General features: G+C 39.6%; 1 protein-coding gene across 5 annotated transcripts in view; it reads right to left on the reverse strand.

Moving 5' to 3' along the window:
- The window catches only part of WWP1 (WW domain containing E3 ubiquitin protein ligase 1), a 134,954-nt gene extending 122,971 nt beyond the window's left edge, over positions 1 to 11,983 (reverse strand). For 4 of the 5 annotated variants that reach the window (XM_030303831.1, XM_032591890.1, XM_030303826.1 and 1 more), the window contains exon 1: positions 11,784 to 11,983. The gene's annotated coding sequence lies outside the window, so the exon portion shown is untranslated. Of the gene's footprint in view, positions 1 to 9,098; positions 9,118 to 11,783 lie in introns of those variants that run through there. The other variant, XM_030303828.1, reaches the window with a different exon arrangement.
- Positions 11,984 to 12,356: the final 373 nt, after the last annotated feature.

The following is a 12,356-nucleotide window of genomic DNA, read 5'->3' on the forward strand; positions in this document are numbered from 1 at the left end:
AATCTAAAAAAGATAACGTGTAAAGCGTAAACATGCTAACAATGAAAGAGGTAAACTGTGGAATCACAGTTAATAAATCACTTCCATGTATTCTGGGAAAAACATCCAGGGCAACATAACATTCCTACTTTTGCAAGGATCAAACTTAATGTAATTATATTATGTACAATCTCATATTTCAAAATGCCAAAAAGATTTCCAGAAATAATTGGTTGGTTGTTTCAAAGCACTGTATTTTAATAGTATAATACTTGATTTCCAGACCTTTTTCCTTTGAATCCAAAATTTTTTAACGTTTGATATTCTTCAAATATACAGTATCTGCTACATCTCACGAAAGTTTAGAGCTAAAGCTGAGAGGTGATTAACAGACTTACTCAGGGACACAAAGCTTCTTAATGGCAGTCCCAACCCAGGCCTGCTGATGAGGTTAGTGCTCTTCTGCATTGCACTGATAAGATATCATGACCCAAAGTTAAGTTCACACCAAAACGGTTCCTGATTCTTCTTAATACATTAAAGATGCTAATTTACTAGGATTTAAGTAGCCATGGAAATGTGCTAATGCTTCAATTCCAAAGTGCCAATTTCCAGTGTAAGAAGAGCACACTGAGGTAATGTAATATAAAGAACTACTTATAGAGTAGGACACACCTAAGGTCAAACTTCAACTCTATTTGTATATAATTAACCCCTCTGAGTCTCAGTTTTCTCATCTGTAAAATGAGGATACTAACATGGTTTTAAGAAGGAAAAAGGAAGTATTAATTAACATCAACTCTAGGAAACTAGAACTGTTTCTAGAATCTGGAATACAGAGGATGTGCAATGAGTATTTATTTCCTAACCCTATTCCTTCACCACCACCACTCTGGTCATATTCTCAAGATTCTGAGGCAGAGAAACTCCAATACTGTTCTACCATACTTCCACAACAGTAGAGGATAAGAGGATAAGAAAGGCATTTCAGTCACATGGCCATGCTGCAAAATGATACACAGCAAAACCCCCTGAATCTGCAGTAAAGATCAAAATTACATTTAACCACTCAAGAGAAATAATGGTAAATTTTTGTTATAAATACACAATTTCAGGATTTCTAAAGCTACTCAAGTAACTGACACACAATGTTAATTTACTATTACTCTTCCTAAGAATTTTAAAGCAGGCTGCTAAGTATAAACTTCCATCAGATATTCTCACTCTTAGAGAAAAATATCAGAATCTAAAATACACAGAAACTTTCCAAAATGAGAAAATCAACTAAACAGCTAAAACTTTACTCTTAGAATAATGTAAGTCTTCTCATGTTTAAAATACAGTAGAAATACACGGACACAGTCCTTTATCCACAAATCCAAAACCCAGAAAACTATAAAATCATAAAGCTACTTCATAACTCATTTGGTGTCAAAAACTAAACTGACTTGGACTCATTTAATAGCAAAATCTGACTGGATGTGTGGTCATCCATTATTTTATCCATACTTAAACACTGCTGAAGAAAGTAGAGGCTACTGCCCTATATTTCACTGGGGTTTTACCTAACATAGTGTATGGAGTCCATTACCATTCTAAATTAAATATAAATTCTGAAACCTATCTGTCATCAACAAGGTATTATGAACCCATCCTATTTACTTGTTTCTAAGTGCCAGTTTTAAGTCACACAAGAAAACTATGAATTAGGTATTATTACTACTACTTTACATATGAATACCTAGTTTACATATGATAATATGAGGGCTTAATCCAAGGTTAATTTGACCAAGATCACTTAGCCAATAACAAACGCAAGTTAAGCATCTGACTCTTCTTGATTTCAGCTCAGGTCCTGGATCCCAGGGTCGGTTATGGAATCGAGCCCTTTGTCAGCTCTACACTGGAGGTTCTGTTTCCCTCTCTGTCCCTTCACCACAAGCTCTCTCTCAAAATAAATAAAATAAAATAAAAAAAAGAAGAGGGGAGGCACCTGGGTGGCTCAGTTGGTTAAGCATAGGACTCAAGATCTCGGTTCAGGTCATAATCTCACAGTTCTTGAGTTCAAGTCCCTCATCAAGCTCTGCGCTGATGGCACAGAGCCTGCTTGGCATTCTGTCTCTCCTTCTCTGCCCCTCACCTGCTTGTGCCCTCTCTCAAAATAAATAAACTTAAAAAAAAAAAAAAGAATTTGGAAAACTCAAATTTAAGTTTGTCTTACTTTAAGGCCTAACCAATTAAATAGCTAACACTTTAAAGGAAAATTAAATCACACAAAAGTTTAAACAAGTTATAATTGCCAAAACTTTTAACTTAGAACAATGAAATTCTGGAGTATAATGTACATTTTCCATCCTGGGTATTTACATGTAAATATTGACAATATTATTTCACAGCTCATAGGACAAGAAATGAGTTTATTGTTGTTTTTCTCTCCAAAGCACTGGCCACAAAGTCAGTGAAATCAAACACAAAAACAGTATGTTCCTCAAACAAATGCCAACTAATCCTTTCCACTCAAATTTAGAAAGAATCATGGGTCTGGCATGTTTGTTTGTTTTTTTTTTTTTTTACCACAAAATGCACTAACACAATAAAAATGTGGTTAATATAAACATAGGTTAAGTTTTTCCAGGAATAGCCCAAACTTAAAGATCTGCTCTTCCATTATCAGATATGGTCACAGGACTGAGGAAGGTTTAAGTGACATAGACCCAGGCTGTCTCAAACCACTGCCTTAAACAAAAGTTAGAGAAAATAAGCATCAACTTTTTTTTCTTGACGATTTAAAATTAAATCCTTTCTCACAACATTTTTCCCAAGTCAACACCCTTAAGCTAAGCAATGGCTTTCCCCACAAGAGACAGATTATAGATTATGGTCTTCATCCAACCTACTTTCTACACAAATGACCAAATTCTAAAGTAGGCATACTTCAATCTCTCTATTTTGAGTTATTTTCGCTAAATGAAAAGCAATCAGACTATCTGAAAATTACAATATCTAATTTAACTGTTTCCATAGGCATTTTTATAGAAGAAATATCTCTAAGTTTATTTATTTTGAGAGGAAGGGAGGGAGGGGAAGGGGGAGAGGGGGAGGGGGGAGAGAGAGAGAGAGAGAGAGAGAGAGAGAGAGAGAATGCACAAGCAGGTGACAGGCAGAGAGAAGGAGAGACAGAATGCCAAGCAGGCTCTGCACCATCAGCATAGAGCCCAGTGCAGGACTTGAACTCAAGAACCATGAGATCATGACCTGAGCTGAAATCAAGAGTCAGACTCTTAACTGACTGAACTACCCAGGCATCCCAAGAAGAAATACCTTTACTCAAAAGAGTATCTTCTTTTGTAGAAGCATGGGGAAGTTTTTTTGAACAAGGAAGCCTAATGGATGCTTCTTGCATAGGTACTTCTCCTGCCTACTACTTACATAATCACCCTGTATCAGGTTTCTATAGTTTGTTTGGATCAAGTCATTGGCAATTATCTTAAGCCTCTTTAAACATCTGAAAGGTTCAGATGGTAAGCTCTCTGTTTACATTATACATGTGTTTACTGAACACTGTAGCTTTAAAAACAGTCTCTGAGAACACTAGAACCCCCAAATTACTGACTCAGTCTCTACCAGCAGTTCTCAAACTAATATGTATAAAATCATCTGAGACATTTGTTAATAATGAAGCTTCTTGAACTCCACTGTCAAGGACCATACCATAGTTCTCAAAAAGTATTCAGACATCTTGTTTAACAAATACCCCAGATGACTCTGATGAAGGGGCTGCGTACCGATAAACACTGTTCTATACTGTAATTCATCTATTGATGGTATTAACAATTTCTTGCTCCCAAACTGTGCAGCCAAACCATCACCACTGAGAAACTGCCAGCCATGTTGAGTCAGTGTCCTTCTCAGATTCATTCTTAACCTTTTAGCAACTTATTTTTTTAAGTTAAAAGGTAAGATCAGACATACTGCTCTGCTCATGCCAAAACTAATCCTAAACTATCTTTGAGTTGAAATGAGTGGTTCACAGAAAAGTGGATTGTTTGAATTTTGCTTATTAGTAATTGTGAAGAGCAATAAAAATGACTTAAGAGCTGCTTATGTCTCAGGGACCAGCCTTCAGCTTTACAAACATTATCTCAATTAATCCTTACAAAAATCCAGTAACAGAAATATTCACTACATTTTACAGAAGAAACTGAAGCAACAATGCTATTAAAAAGCATTGACAGAAGTCAGTTACACCTGACTTTAAAGCTACAGTTCTTAACACACATGCCAAAATGCCTTTAATTCTTAAACTTTAGAAGTGCCACGATCTAGTTTATTACTTTGGTAAAGTATGTCCTACTTTATACAGAGCAAGTTCATTTAACTAATTCTCCTTCCCACACTAAGCACAAAAAATAGTACAACTTGGCAAGCTGGGGTTAACATATGACTGGAGTATCCTACTTCAAGTCAGGACTCAACAGTTTGCTTCCACCCACCCTATTTAATCATAATTATGGGTATACTAAACAGCTATCAAAAGAACTTTTTTCATTAGTTAAATAAAAAAGCTATCACACCTACAATTCTGTTAATGCTAGTACATTTCTGAACTACCCTGAAGAGTCATAGAGAAACACCTTAAGGTAATTCTATCTGTTCCCTTCTTTGTGCTCTACCCTTTCCTATTTATATAAATTGTTTCTCAGTACATTCAGTTACCAAACTCCTCCCCACAACAGCCAACATAATATTTTCAGAAATTTGCAGAGATTTATTTACACTAGGATGCAGGAGTTCATTTCTCAGTATACATGAAATGCTTCAAATCTACCTAAATTCTTTAAATGAAATACATTGATTCATTATTCCATCCAGAAACTATACTGTAATAATAATGTAACATTCATCTTCTTCATCCCACTGTTAGCCATAACGTTATACAGTAGATAACGTGAACTATAAAAAAAAGAAAATACCACTGAGACTAAGATAAACTGATAAAGCAATGAAGATAAAGTGAGGAAAAACCCAGCTAAGCACTCAGAGTCTACTTGTTCCTAGAAAGGATAAAGCATTACTTTCTGTCTTACCATTCCCGAATGAGAGAAAAGTCCCATCCCAGTCTCTATAAGTGTATACTCTCCACTGTAACAACTCCTCTCCAAGGAAGAGTGGCTTATCCTAACCTTTCCCCAAGACACTGCAAACAGAAAATAGTATTTGTGAGGCACCAGGTTGCTCAAGGTTTGTCAAGGCCAGAGTGACTCACCAAGGAGCTCTGCTACCGTTAAGCCTCACATCTAATCACAAGGGCTAAGAGGAGGGCTCTCTGCCCACCATAGCCCACTCTGCACAGTGTGCTGACTGGGACATTTGTCTCATCCAATTTGGGAGACTTGGGTAAATCACTGCTTCGGAGCAGCCTGGGCTCTGGGTTCTGCACTTTTTTAGACACCACTGCCCTCAAGTAGAGCAAGTCAATTCTGCCCCATTATGGGTGAAACCCCAGAGTTCCAAAATTTTCTTTTCTACCCAAGGATATTGCCAGCTATTTCCATTTGTATAATAAGCCAAATATGCTATTGTTTTTGCATTTCAGACTCTATTTTCCCACTGACAGGCCTAGTACTGAAAGTACTAGGCAGCCTAAGTCTCAGTTTCATAAACAGTTTTCCAGAAGCCCCATTTTGGTGTAATACAGCTGTCTGGTACAATCCTGGGATTCACATACTTGTCTCATCTCTTTCCCTTGAATCTGGGCTGGACCCGTGAATTGCTTTAATCAACAGAGGTGGCAGAAATGATGTATGCTCATCTCAAGCCTATGCCTTAAGAAGGCCTGGTTGCTTCTTCTTTTGCACTTGTTGTGAGTCCTAAGCCACCATGTAAGGCCAGCAAAACTGCTGCAAAGGCCGTGGGGGGGGGGGGGGGGGGGTTGACACTATGAGAAACATGAAGAAAAAGAGAGTAAGAGAAAAAAAGAGAGAAGACCAGCTCCCAGCTGAACTGCCAGCTGAATGCAGCCTTTAGAGTAGCCATCAGCAAAACTCAAAATCCTCAAGTAAGTCCAGTGCAGGATAGTAAAACGGTAAGCAAATAAGACGGTTGTTCTGGGGCACCTGGGTGGCTCAGTCCATTGAGCATCCGATTTCAGGTCAGGTCATGATCTCGCGGTTTGTGAGTTTGGGCCCCGCGTTCGGGCTCTGTGCTGACAGCTCAGAGCCTAGAGCCTGCTTTGGATTCTGTGTCTCCCTCTCTCTCTGCCCCTCTCCTGCTCATGCTCTGTCTCTGTCTCAAAAATAAATAAGACATTAAAAAAAAAATTAAAAAAAAAAGGTGGTTGTTTTAAGTCACTTAGTTTTAGGATTGTCACACAGCAATAAATGACCAAAACGATGTTGACCTGGTTCCTTGTGTTTTTTTTAATTTTTTTTTTTTTACTGTTTATTTATTTTTGAGAGACAGCATGAGTGGGAGAGGGGCAGAGAGAGAGAGAAAGAGAGAGAGAGAGAGAGACCCAGAATATGAAGCAGGCTCCAGGCTCTGAGCTGTCAGCACAGAGCCCGACGTGGGGCTCGAACTTATGAGCCGTGAGATCATGACCTGAGCCAAAGTCAGACACTCAACTGACTGAGCCACCCAGGAGCCCCTGGTTCCTTGTGTTTTTACCTAATTTGTTCAAAACTCAGAGAAAAGGAGAGAGATGAAATTAATTATAGTCCCAAACATCCACACAACCGCGTAAGATAAAGTCTTATGCCCTTCTTAATGTTAGTGAGTCTACTAAACTCTGAGTTCCAAGAGTACAGGCTTCATGTTTTTCCTCTCAGCACTGTACCCCAGCACCCAGCACAATACCTGGCATGTAATAGTTACATAATAGGCTGTATTATGAATAAACAATAGGTTTAGGGAATGTCAAGACAAATGTTAGTTTTCCTTCTAACTTAGGAATTATCTGGCATATGGTTTCACATAATATATTCCAAAAGTTGCTTAATCATGTGAATCTGAAGTGTATACAAGAGCTTTAATGGCAAATCTTTTTTTAATGATAAAGCTTTTTATGTAATAGTAAAAATCACGAAACATCATGACACTTTTGGAAATCACGTCTTGATTTATATGCTCCAAAAATACAAATTTTCAGAAACTGGGCTTTTATAAAGGAAGAACAAACTTCATCTGTAAAAACAGCTGAATTAAAATCAAATTTTCAGGGGCGCCTGGGTGGCTCAGCTGGCTAAGCATGTGACTTCAGCTCAGGTCATGGTCTGCAGTTCATGATCTTGTGGTTCATGTGTTCGAGCCCCACATCAGGTTAGCTCAAGCCCCGCTTCAGGTGAGCCCTGCTTCTCTCTCTCTGCCAGTCTTGGGATTTTCTCTCTCTCTGCCCCTCACTCATTTGTGCCCTCTCTCAAAAAAAAAAAAACAAAAACAAAAAACAAAAAAACAAAAAAAGAAAGAGAAAAAATCAAATTTTCAGAAAGAAATTAATATTTATATTTCACCAATGTACTTTTTCAGAAAAAAAAATCAACTTTAGCTCTTTTCTTGACAGGTTAACTATTTTGTGATGAATACTTACAAATTTCAAAATTACCCAACAACAGCCACTGCTATGAGTTTACCATTTTAACACAAAGGAAGTAGACAAGTTCACATGTACACAGTACAAAAGTTTAACACAGATTCCAAACAGATAAATTCTAACTCCTCACATATAGCCTTCAGCTAAATTTTCATTGTAGATGAAGAGTTAGTGCAAAAAAAAAAAAAAAAAAGAAAAAAAAATTGCTGACCTAGGAACAAAAATATGAGTTTTAGCTCTAGTTCTAATTTTAGCTACCTACAAGTCATACACTTGAAAAAATGTTTTAACTTCTTTGAGCATCAATGTATTCATCTAAAAAGCAATAATTATCTCCTGACACATCTACTGCTCAGCTGTCATGAGAATCAAATGATAGTCTATATAGCCATTATGGAAAAATGTCAAATGCTATACAAATGTAAGATATGATACTCTTCTTAATGCCAGCAGAGAAGAAAAATCATCTATGTATGTGCTTTTGCTAGACATTTTTCCTTCATTAAGTATTAGCAACTACTTCCTTCAACACCACTAAAAAGGCCAATTTATTTTTTCCACTACTTGTTATTACATCATATTTTTATAGAAATGGTAAAAAAGACCCCAGTCTTTCTAATAATTATGGAATCAAAGTTTCTAGAGCTATGCAAGACACTAAATAATAACTTGTTCAGGTTCCCTTCCAGGAAGATAATCTTATAGGTGGAGAAAAGTCAATTATTTACTAATCAAATTATGCTTTAACCATACTAGGAAGAGTTAGCAACTTAAAAAATGAAAAAATGCACTGACTAGGACCCCACACTTCTTGTAAAGTTTCTATTTTCACTTGATAAGGCTTCATGAATGAAGTAAAATGAGTATTCTTAAGTAAGGCATACCTGAATACAGAAGATAGAATAAAGATAAAAATTCTTAAGGTTTCTTATTTCATTTACCTTCCCCTATCCACAAACCCAAACTGAGATACAAAGGAAATTAAAAAGTAAATGACTGGTCTGATATTGCTATCTGCTGCTCTCCATACACCCCATTCATTCTGTCTCACTAGCTCTCCTGAACATGGAAAACAAGAAGGGTACAGACAGTTCAATGAAAATCAAAGACCCGAGAATCACAGAAGGTTAAAAACCAGAAGGAACCTCCAGGATCATTTAGTCTTACTGATGAGATCACTTAAAGGCAGTAACTATATGCAACTAATGCTAAATCATACATCTAACAAGAAAGAAAACCATCAGTGTCAATCAGCTGCTGATTCCACTTTATACTAACTGAAACACTTAGGGCAAATCATTTAACCCCTTGGGTTAATTTGTCGTTATATAATAGCAAATAACACAGCATAGTCAAAATTCTTTGTAAGCCATAAACCACAACACAAATGTAAAGAGATATATACATAAGTGTATATGAGGTAAGTCTCTATAGTAAGGGTTATCAGTAAATGAAAGAATTTGAAGATTCAATGGTTTTAAAAGCCACAGTTAATTCTGAGAGTTGCTCCTAGCCCAACCCATTGACCCACATGTTCCATGGATAAGCTTCAGGTGAGTTCAGGTTCATGGACTTCTCTAAAATTACATTCACAGGGGCACCTGAGTGGCTCAGTCGGTTAAGCGTCCGACTTCGGCTCAGGTCATGATCTCGCTGTCTGTGGGTTCGAGCCCTGCGTCGGGCTCTGTGCTGACAGCTCGGAGCCTGGAGCCTGTTTCAGATTCTGTGTCTCCCTCTTTCTCTGACCCTCCCCTGTTCATGTTCTCTCTGTGTCTCAAAAATAAATAAATGTTAAAAAAATAAATAAATAATTTAAAATAAATAAATAAAATTACATTCACAAAGCACAGGTGCATATGGAAGTTTTCCAGGCCAGATTTTTTTAGTTTAACCAAGGATTAGTAATTATCAAAAGGTTGAGAACTGCTGTAAAGTAACATACGTTTGCCAAAGATAAAGCTTCCAAAGATGTTGCTCAAAATGGTATTTTCCCAACCTAGATCAGAATCTTAGTTATTTTTACTTTCTTCATTTCTCTCTCATCATCAAATTCTGTCCATTCAACTTCCTTCCTCCTTTCCATTACTATTATGACAGCCATAGTTCATACCCCTATTATTTATGACCACAGCAATCAAGAGGTCTTTCTCCCTCCAGATATCTACCTCAATTCACACTACACATTGCTGCCAAATTCATCCTCTAAAAACAAAAGTTTAATCATTTCATTCGCAACTCAAAAATCATCTGTTAAACCCCCAATGCCTACTAAATCCAAGGTCATTAGCCTTGCATTAAAAGCAATCATAAACTGGTTCAAACTTTTACTTCAATTTTTATCACCCTTTACATTAGCACAAATACTTTATGTTCCATCCAAATAGAATTACTTGCCTCTCCGCAAATATATGAACTCTGTGCTCTTTTCTCTCAGTCCTTCTCTCTGCTTGGATTACCTTTCTCAGCTTATCAAAAGTCATAATCATCCTTCAAAACAAAGACTTCAGAAGCCTGAAGGCTCTATGAATTAACGCCTCTCACCCCACCTTGCTAAATATGATGTGAGCTCTACCCCCTCCCAATCTGAATTCCATATGAAATTTAGCTATGTATTAAAAGACACATGGAGCATTTGTGTATAGTCCTACCTGCCTAACTAGTCTGTGAAGGCAGAAACTGCTATAATTTGAACCTTTACATTCCCCCTAATACCTCACACAGTCATGCAGTAGATGCAAGGAAGTAAAAGAAATTTCAGCCTTCATGGGGTAAACAGCAAAAATTACTATCTCTTTGCAGGCAGAGAACTTACTTGCGACATCCTTTATCACACCAGGCTTCCAAAAAAACATAACCTTTTTTAAGTCCTGGTGTTGGATATCTTATAAACAGTTTTGCATTTTACGGAAAGGACTACTTGAAAACATTAATAAGCTACATATCAAGTAACTATTCCACATACTTTACACTTCTCAATTTGAGTAGCTCCCAACACTTGCTCACTAAGGTTTCACTTAAAAAATATATTAACTATTTACGAAAAGTGATCATTTCCAATCACAGCTACGTACCTACTTAATGGCTAAAACAAGTCACAAATAAAGAATGCCTTTGTTTTTTAAAAGGTGCATTTTGCTTGTATAATACAGAGACTTAGACAAGTAAAGTGGATTTATACATCAGGATGAATTCTTGCAGAAATCCGCAAACATTGCACACCAGGCACTTCAGGTAAAAAACCTGGTAAAAAAAACAGGTAAAAAACCAAAGGGGGATAAAGATAACTTTGTACATTATTCTTTTCCACTATTACCAATAGCTTTTTAAAGCAGAAACTCAAATCTTCTTGCACATTAGCCTACACAAAAAGATAAAAACTTGCCAAGCAGAAAAAGAAAGCCATATCAAGCCCCTGGAAAATATTTTAACCTGGAAAGTAAAAATGTCAAAATAATAGATACTTGTCTTTGGTAAGGAAGGTTTCATATAATTATGGGAGCATTGGACGCTCAACTCCAAACGATGAAGAGAAGACTGATCATTTAAGGGCTGTAAAAGCAATGGGCAAACTACAAAATTAAAAAAAAAAAAAAATTAAAGATGAAAGACGGTCCAAGTCACAGATAAGGACTACTAAAAACTGCAAGGTCACTGGGATCTACCGGGTCACAAAGGTGGAGGTGGGGGTTGTGTTGTGGGGGGGGGGGGGGTACTGCAGAGTCAGTGAAGAACCCGGAGTGATTTAAAAAAAAAAAAAAAAAAACTAAACAAAACCCGTCATTAGAAGACGTTCGAAGCCTGGGAGTCCTTGGTTTGGGACGGCAGAATTGCGGTGAAAGTCAGGGCACGGGCAGTAAGTCCATACACTGGTGTTTTTCGGAGAGGTGTTAAGCAAAGGAAAAGAAGGTAGAACGCTGAGAAGGCTAAGGAAGCTTGAGAAGCGCGGCTGCAGAGTCACGGAAACACTTCGCTCCAGTATCTTTAGCTCGGGCCTGTGCCAAGGCCAACTCGGGGCAAGACCCGTGACCCCACCCCAGAAAACTCCCGGCCTCTGGGCTGGAGAAGGCAGCCAGGGCGGCGCGGACCGTCCCCGACGGCCCCTCAGAGGGTCCCGCCCCGGGGCTGCCAGTGCCGGGCTACCGGCACCGCCGAGAAGGCTCTGGGCCCGCGCCCCCGCCCTGCCCGCACCCCCAGTCCCCTGCCGAAGCGTCCTTACCCGGCGCGAAGCTGTCGGCTCCCGGCGGTCGGGCGGCCAAAGCAGCGGCGCCTCCTCCAGCGGCGGGCGCCCTCACCCTTCCGCACCCAAGATCGCCATCTCGCAGCAGGCGCGGCGGCGGCGGCGGCAACAGCCACCCAGGCGTCGGCCCCGGCAGCCCAGGCCGCCTGCAGCCACTGGGAACCCGCTCGCCGTGCTCGCCGACACCCGACCCTCCCCCCACCCCCACCCCGGCCACGCGCCACCCCCAGCAGACCCCACACCTCCCTCCTCAAGAGCGCGCCGCGTGCTCGCGTCGCCGGCGCCGCGCCGCGAGCGCGCGCCTCCCCGCCGGCCCCGCACAGCGCGCTGCGCCGCGGCCGCCTAAAACCTCCAACTCCGGACGCGGAATCCGGCTTCCCGCGAGCATGCGCAGCGAGGGCGCCCTGATGATGCTTTTGGAAAACTCCGCTCCTCCGGGTCTTTGGAGCGGTCGAAAAGAGGTAGAGGGCCAGCCAATGGGAGACGGGGGCGGGGCCCGAACCTGTGGAAGGGGCGGGGCTGCCGCTGAGATTTGGGAAGAGCCTGTTCTAA

Source organism: Lynx canadensis, chromosome F2 (genome assembly GCF_007474595.2).
Source record: "Lynx canadensis isolate LIC74 chromosome F2, mLynCan4.pri.v2, whole genome shotgun sequence".
Lineage (NCBI taxonomy): Eukaryota > Metazoa > Chordata > Mammalia > Carnivora > Felidae > Lynx > Lynx canadensis.